Genomic DNA, 8,599 nt, shown 5'->3' on the forward strand with positions numbered 1-8,599 from the left:
CTCGGTGCTGCTTTCTGTTTTCTGGTTTCATTTCTATTTTTATCTTGTTTGTGGGGCTCATAAGCACTGGAGCAAAAGAGCCTGGTGTCAAAGCGTTAGGGGAAGGCGGTCCGGCCTTGATCTCCCTCTGGGGTCAGCAGACTTGAGCTGAGATCATTACCGTCTTACGGTAGAGTTAGCAGCTCTGTTTTGTAGATTGGCACAGTGAGTACTGTTACTCTGTTCTTTTCTGCTTCATTCCTGCAGACCTTTCTCTGCAGAGCCCACATGTCTCACAGAAAGCTGATGCCATCACCAGCCCCAAGAGCCGGCGCTGATTCGTCCAGCATAATCTAGGTAACCCCACACCCCAGTGATGGGTCCTGGAGCTCAGCCTTCAGCCGGCCTCTCACGATTCTATTCTCTTGGCAATAGTTACCGGTGCCGGGGCGGGACAAGACCTACACTGGTCCAATCAGACTGAAGTGAAGGATTTTTCTTCCACCAACGAAGAGTGTCTCTTCCTTCCCAAACCCCAGGGAAGTGAGCAGGGAAGTGCACAGCCCCGATTTTTGCTGGCAGTCCTCATACAACGTTGAGGAGAGCAGCTTAAGAATGAAACCAATGCTAGCATAGGGCAGAAAGACACAAAAAACTGGGTCCTCGATGATACAGTCATTGAATCAATCAATCCCGCAATGCATTCACTCTACCTTCTGGATGTGAAAGGCAGTATACCTGCTGATTATCTGATTATTTGCATTGTGTTTTCTCTTACAGCCCAGAGCATCTTAACGGATCATTTCTCCCCCTCGGCAGAACTTAGGGCCCTATGAGGGAGGCACCAGAGGCTCCGTAATCCACCGACACCTTCTCTTTTACCTTAAACTCCTTCACGAAGCATCCTCCTAGCCCACCATGGCAATCAAGAGACCTCCTTCCTAAAAGGTTAGAAATCGTTAGACTGCAACTCAAGACCCCCAGCAAAGCCTGCTGGGTCCCCTTCCACCCTGTTGCCTGCCTTTTTCTTCTCCTATCCCCTCTTGAGTTCATCCGTCAGACCTTCTTCCCTCTCCACTCCTGCCAGGACTTTGCGGCCTTACGTGTGCATTTTATCCAAGATGGCCTCGGGTCCAAGTGTTTGTGACGTCCATGACAGGGACTTGCTAATCTCTCGGAAGCCACCCAGTATACGGAACCCTGCAGTTTACCTGAATGATCACACTATTTCATTTTTTTAATTCCCCGTAGTTGGCATCAGGGCCTTAGAATAGAATTTGCAGTTACGTTTTGCCTAAAAAGAAAGAGCTGCCAGGGCTCTGCAACTGGCAATGCATCAGTTCCACCTCAAGTAGATCAACGGGGAGAAGTTAATGAAACGGAACAGTTCTCATATTAACCAGTTAGCTATTCAGCCTAGGACAGATGTGGAAAATAAGCCCATACGAGACAAATTCATTAATGTGAAATTACCCGTTCAACACCTTGATATCTGAGCAGGCTGGTGTTTCAAAATTATTATAATTATGATCATGGGGATAAAGAGAGCCAAACTTTCGAAAGAAGACTTGGAAAAAAAAAATTAAAAATCCTAGTACTACCCTGCAAGATGAAAATAATGAGCTGGTCACAGATCCCCAGGATATCAGCAATTGCTCTAAATCCTTCTTGATGAGGAAGCTGTGGCTCTGAACTCAACATTAATTCAAATGCAAATAATATCTCTTCCCCCTGAGAATCATTATTCCTGATTCGTCAGGCAGTTTAATGGGAAATTGGCAGGTGCGCTGCAGACTGAACCCGAGACGTTGCTTCAGCTCCAGACGAAAGCTTTGACTCCTAAAGATGTGGAATCCGAGCGTCAGAGCACGGAGGTTTGAATTCCCCCGCTGTCCCTGAAGTCAAGGCCCCAGGTAAAGCCTCTGAGACTCAGTAGGATGTAGACATGGTATTTGCAGCCTGGAAAGCACTGACAACCTTTTCTGGTTCTCTTAATAGCTGGCTCTCCAGTAGCTGTTAACCACCAAAGGGCTAACCTTTGCATGGAGGTTCTTCATAAACACAACCGGCAGAAGACAGTCTCCAGTAATATCGCCTTCAGGGAGCCCACGTAGGAGAAAAAGTTGGAAGCCTCTGAAATTGGATGGCTTAGGTTTCAGTGTATGATGCTACAAAGATGACATGGGCCATCTGTGCTTCAGTCTCTCCATCAGCAAAATGAGGACATTAATATACCGACCTTGGAGGACCGTTTAGAATTTCTTGCAGGCAACAGAACGACATGGTTGGCAGCATGGACTCTGAAGCCAGATTCGTGCGGGTTTCCATCTGAGCCCCACCGCTTGCTTACTGCCTAGCCTCAGCAAGTGAACTCACCTTTTGTTTTGTGCCAGTTTGCTCAGATGGAAAATGGGGACGATAATACTAACCTCCCATAGCTGTTACGAAGATTAACATTTTAAAATAATTTAGACCAGTGTCTGGCTTGTATAACAAGTACTTTTTGTGCATCAATTGCGGTATTTGACCCTGAGTAAGAAAGTTATACATTAATATCAGAATTAGTGTTAACCTCCGTGTGAGCAGGAGTAATGCTGTAAATGAGGGGAAAAGGGGGTAATAATTCAAAGGATAGAAGAGAAAGGGACAAGATACTCGTAGTTAGAAGAAATTGCCTCTCAGCAATCCCATTGTGCCAGGCTTCACGTCACAGCTAGAACCGGGATGTAATACTTGGGTGTATCTCAGTGACCCAGGATCTCCCACTGGAAACACATCAGGCACCCGCATGCTGTTCTCGTGAGAAGTCCGGAAGCTTATCTCTGAGGTGAGCAGAAGGGAGACCAAGGGCGGAAGCGACCGTGTGTGGCAATCGTGGGTCTCAGTGACTGTAGACACAGGAAATACTTCATTCTTAGCAAAAATGAGTCATAGATCATGTTCCATAATCACATAGACACAGCATGTCAGGCAGAGGAGCTGTGCTTGTCCAAGAAATGTAAACAACAACAGTCCTTGACTTTCCATCCTGCAGGGTCATGAAGACCTGCCCTGTGTCAATGGCCATTTCTTTAAGTCACAGCTGAAAAAGTAACACCTATTTATTCAAAGAAGAGTCAGAAAAGATGTGCTGATCTGATAAATGGGTAATAGGATATACTTGGTTTGTTTTATGTGTTAGACCTCTCCCTAAATATTTGGGTGCAGAAAAAAAAAAATGGAGCCGTAAATCATGATGAATATTTGATTAAAACAACCCCACAACAACTCTGAAAAATCTACTTAAATACAAATAATCACCCTAATTTTTGTTTTCTGGGTTTGTTTTTTTTTCTCTTATTACTAAAATCTGGTAGGCACACACTGAGTTCTTAAGCCAGGACTTCTATTTTCTATCAGAGAATTTTTCCTGACTATTACTTTGTTTGTTCTGGATTGTATTACTTTGTAAGTGAGAGATGAGATATACTTCTGTCATACGGAACTCTCTCTCAGTTACTTCAGGCTAAATGAGTTTCAAAGTACCTGCAGAGTTCAAATGAATCACTGCATCTTGCTATGTCTTGCAGACTTGTCATTGTTGAAGGTTACAATTTCATTATGATACTCTTACACTGTGATTAGAATTCTGTATTTGCTAAAGTCATTTTATGAGCAAGGACGAATATTTATAGCAAAATATAAAATATATATTATTTTTCTATATATTTTATATAATATATATATAATACATTATATAATATTTATATATTTTTAACAGAAAAAGAAGAAAATGAATTTACCTCCTTTGGCTTTAGTGTTGGGGAAATGGCTAGAAAAACACTTGTGATAATTTCTTCCTTTGCTTCTGGGTCAATTTAATCTCAAGGTTTTTCTATCTCATTGTCAACTTCAAAAAACACAGAATAAATTAAATGAAGAAATAGATCTCAGCTCCTGAGTCATCAGAGACACATCCTTTAATCTTCTCTTTCGCCAGCTGGCACCAGAGGTCTGGCTTTTCTTTCCGCTTTTAGTTCCAAAATGAGAGGAATTTCAGAGTCACGCTTCTATTATCTGTTGGTGTTTTCTGTCTTGTGGTTACAGCATCATTTTGAACAGGGTTTCACCACTAAGACTTTCTGTCCCCAGATGGTGATGTCGTGTACCTGAATCACGCACCGGCAAAGCACCGCAATCAGGGGACGACCATCTACCTCCCTCTCGTCTGGGTCACCACATGGTCCAGGGCCTCCCTCTCCATGTTAAGCACACCACAGTTCATCCCAGGAACGAAACAGGTCAGCCTTCTCCTGAAATGAGAGACAACAGAAAAAGCCCAGCTGGAAGGCCTTAGTCCTCTCTTTCTCCTGTTGTCAGTGGAAGGCACTGGTCGCCCTCACCTGAGGTGACCTCCTGGTCACCTCAGGTGAGGACCACACCTTCAATTCCTCCCCATCTTCTCCAGACTGAGGGGCAGTCCACAGCCTGATGGAGGCCTTCTGGTGAGCTCATTTCTGTGAATTTACAATTTACTCTTTGGAACCAGGAAGTGGCAAAACACCAGGAGACCTGTCATGTTGGAGGGCCCTACACAGTGGTCTTTTTATTTCTGTTTGCACTTTGAGGGATTCAGGCCTTCCCTGTTCACTCCACGGCAGGGCTGTTGCTAATTCCATTCCGTCACCTGTCAAGTTGTTCTGATCACACGTGTCTATGGCCTTTGTTTCAATATCCAAACAGGATAATATGACCTCCAGAAAATCTTGGTCCTGTTCCTCGTTTTATAATTTATAATTTTAAATTTGAAATTTTATAATTTCAAAAATCACAGATTGAAGGAAGCAGAAGAGAGGTTTAATTTTGAAGTCAAGATGCTGTCCTAGGTCAGCCTGCACGCATAGTACACAAGGGCTTGAGTCTTGCTGACAATTCTTGAGCCATAAAAACTGCATCAGTGTTCACTGATCCTTCTCATTCTCCTCTTCCATCCTACACCCACCAGTATCTCATTGATTGGAGACTTTACCCACATCAGGGGGTCTCAAGCTTGAGGATAGATAAGAATCACCAGGAGAACATGTTAAAAATGCCCATCCCCTGGCCCTGTTCTCTAGGAATTTGATTTAGGAGACATAAAGCACTCAGAAATCTCAATGTTTTTCTGGCAGACCAGTTGATTCTGAAGCAGGAAGTCCGAGACCACGGTTTGCACACTGACCTTGGTCAAAATCCTTTTTAAATCCTTTTCCTCATCCTTTTAGAGCCCATGGCTGCCACGCGGCTGCCCAGATCTGTGCGCTTGCTTGCCCGCTTTCCTCTGCCTTCTGATAAGAATGCCCTTCCTCCAGCCTCATCTCCCCATCGACATTCTTCTGATTCTCTAAGCTCAAGCGGCTGATGGCCAGAATGGTGTCCTTTCTGAGTGTCCAGACGTGCATCTTCAGTTTGATTCTCTTTTAGAGTCTGGCTTGCTTTACAGCCACCTGTGCACAAATCTGCAAATCTCCTTCATCCCATCTCTGTCAACCTCCTCTCCCATATTCCTAGCTTGGTAACTACACAAGGCTGAGCTGCACTGTACAGGAATTTCTATATTCCAGACACTGTGCTCTAATAACCCCAACCCACGGGGATGCTCCAGAGCCTAGTAACAGCTAGAGCTACACTGAATGCTGACTGCGGACTTGAGATTCTTCATATATACATATTAATATATATCTGTACATATACTGACATATATAGACATACATGTATGCATGTGTATGTGTATACAAATGTGTTACGTGTGTGTGTTTACGTGTGTGTGTGTGTGTGTATAGTTGAGAATATACACCTACATGGTCAACTAACCCCATATAAAGAGTATTATCATCTCCTCTTTCGAGATGGTTCAAGTGAGTCATGGAGAGGGTGGCGACTTGCAGGAGCCTTGCGTGCTGAGCAGAGGAGGCCGTCTGAGGGCCTCTCTCTCCGAGAAGGAAGTGGGCACCCCGACTCCAGCACTGCCTGCGGCTGCCCCCCACCCCGGCCCCAGGACAACTCCCGATGGGGGCGAAGCCTTCCACTCATCCTGATGTCGTCCAGCTGCCACTGTAGGGGAGCTGGGGTGGGCGTGAGGGACACAGGAAGGAAGTAATTACAGAGTCTGGTGGAGTCACTGCTCTGTGGAAGAACAGAAAAAGACAAGTCAGTGATGGAGCTGGAGAAAGGAAGGTTGGAGAACCCGGAAAACAGAAGAGCACAGCAGCCCAGGGGGTGGGAAGCATGGCTCTGGACTTGCTGTTTTTATTTTCACACACTGATGCCCATTTGCTGAATGGCTGTCTTCCATGCTGGCCTGAAAGCTTCTCGGGGAAGAAACCAATCTATTGGGTTCCCAGCTGTATTCCTAGCACTTAGCACACTGTCTAATAATAATAATAATAATAATAATAATAATAATAATAACAATAATAATAAGAAGAAGAAGAACAACAACAACAACAGTAGTCAGTGTTTATTGAGCACCTACAATGTGCCAGGGCCTTGTTCTAAGCACACTCCCTGCATCATCTTATCTGATCCTCACAAAACCTTGTGTGGTAAGTAATATTAATCCCATTTAATAGGTGAGGAAACTGAGCCCCTGCGAGGCTGCGTAACTCACCTGGGCCACACGTCTAAGACAAGTCAGGACAGATGTTACGACCCAGAACCTGCTTCTAACCGCCGTGCTGTACCACTTCCCGTGGCATATAAATGAGCCCCTTAATAAGTATCTATTGATTAAAATATTGGCCAAAGGAGGGGTGATCCACAGGGCCGGAACTGGATGGAGGGAAAGAAGTGTGAAAGCTGAAAAGCACCTTTGGATGTGGCAATTAAAAGGGTGTTGGTGGCCTTCATGAGTGTGGTGGGTGTCCCTTCTCTGTCCCCGGGAAGGCTGGAGCGCCCCTGAGGGGTCTCTGCTGGGCTGGGCTCTGCATCCTCTGTTTCTGGCAGGTGCCTGGCACCTGGTCTGCACTCAGGAATGTCTGCCCAAAGCGGGTGGCCCCACGCCGCAGCCCCTAGCACCCTCCCATGCATCCCACTGGCCCTGTTAATGAACAGAGGACATACTGAGAGCTGAAGCTCCAGGAAGCGACTGAGAAAGTGATGTTCTGGGCCCTACAGAGACATCCAAGAGAGGAAATGTGGAGACAGACACCCAAAGCTCTTGGTTCAAGACTTTGAACTGGGGCTGGGGAAGGGGAGGAGGGGGCTAGCTTTCATTGGCTCCGGCCACCACATCAAAAATAAGACAAACATGAGAACAGTGCACCACATGAAGGGAGAGAGTGCCAACCTCAGTGAGCCTTTTAACACTTGAGAAGCTCCTTGTAGAACTGAAGCCTCCGGAATGAAAAACAAGCACCGTTGTTCTTTATGGTCTCAATCACTTCAAAAGAGATTCACTCACAAGCCCCAAAAGATAAAGCTCAGCTTAGATGTGCACCCCACCCTACTTCCTTTTTGGCCTCTTCCACTGCATTGTGGGAACCAGAACAGACAGCAGGGGGAGGGGGCTGGGGGCAGAGGGAGCAGGAAGGAGGGAAGATCCTGGCCGCTCTCTGTGCTTCACTGCCGTTTGCAAAGTGCAGGACCTGATAAGCCAGGAGGTGGCTCCCTGCTTGATGTCTGTGTGGCAGGCCAGCTGGACCACTGGACTCAGCCACACCTGGCTCCAAGAGGCCGCAGATTTCTGACTCAGATCTCAGTAGCAGTGACACCTATTACCCTAGAAAGAGATTTGATGTTAGGCCTAATGGATTTTCTGTGTTCCTTTCTGACCATGGAGAGACCTCCCAGGAAGACCAAACACAACTACAAGCAGGGTCACTCCCCTCACAGGGAAAACGTGACCCTAGCATAACCCCAGCTCCTGGCGGCAGAGAGCTAAGGGGAAGCAGCAGAGAGAAGGCAAGCCCAGCCGGTGGAGAGCAGGCTAGCACGTGCTCCCTGCGTTGGCACTAATGGAAGCAAGCCGTGTGGAAGCAGCACAAATCGAGAGAGCATTTCAGTCACTCACACTTGGCATTCAAGAGCATTTTGGTGCTTATACTCAGTTGTGGGTAGTGTTTGGTATTTCTGCAATTCACAACACACAAGGCCACACTGGGGGAACCCGAGTCAGTGGGAGGTGGAGAGCCATCCAGCTTCTCATCCAACTCCTGCTTCATCAGTGCCCCCCACCCCGGGACCCCATGCCGGGGGGTGATGGTCCAGACTCCCAGCTGATGAGGAGCTGCCCTGGCGCTTGCTTTGAGGGGAAGCCTTCACTGAGCCCAGAGGTCTCCTGCCTTCTATCAAGAGGGGACGGAGCATCAGGTGACTGGCTCAAAGTCCCTTCTTTCCTGGGAGCTGAGCCAGTACAGAGAAGACATCATGACTGAGACCAGGAGAGGGTGGGAAGCCCATGAGATGCCCCTGCAAAGTGGGTCCCTTAGCAGGGGAGAGGCCAAAAGCCTCCCTTGCTTTCCCTGTACGTTCTACTCTGCCCAGAGTGGGTGGTGCAGCCGGGAGCCCGGAAACGTTGTGGAGACCAACGAATGACAAGGCTCTCGCTCCTGCGGTGGGCTTTTCCTCCATACGTGTGCTCAGGGTGCTGTGAGGACCACAC

The 8,599-nt window shown here is 46.9% G+C and overlaps 1 long non-coding RNA gene across 1 annotated transcript; it reads left to right on the forward strand.

Annotated features, from left to right (window-relative positions):
• The first annotated feature begins 775 nt into the window (after positions 1-775).
• Positions 776-2,113, forward strand: LOC123615786 (uncharacterized). The gene is made up of 3 exons (XR_006723509.2): positions 776-927; positions 1,762-1,892; positions 1,978-2,113. It is a non-coding gene; the product is annotated as an uncharacterized LOC123615786 (long non-coding RNA).
• Positions 2,114-8,599: the final 6,486 nt, after the last annotated feature.

This window comes from Camelus bactrianus, chromosome 14 (genome assembly GCF_048773025.1).
Source record: "Camelus bactrianus isolate YW-2024 breed Bactrian camel chromosome 14, ASM4877302v1, whole genome shotgun sequence".
NCBI lineage: Eukaryota > Metazoa > Chordata > Mammalia > Artiodactyla > Camelidae > Camelus > Camelus bactrianus.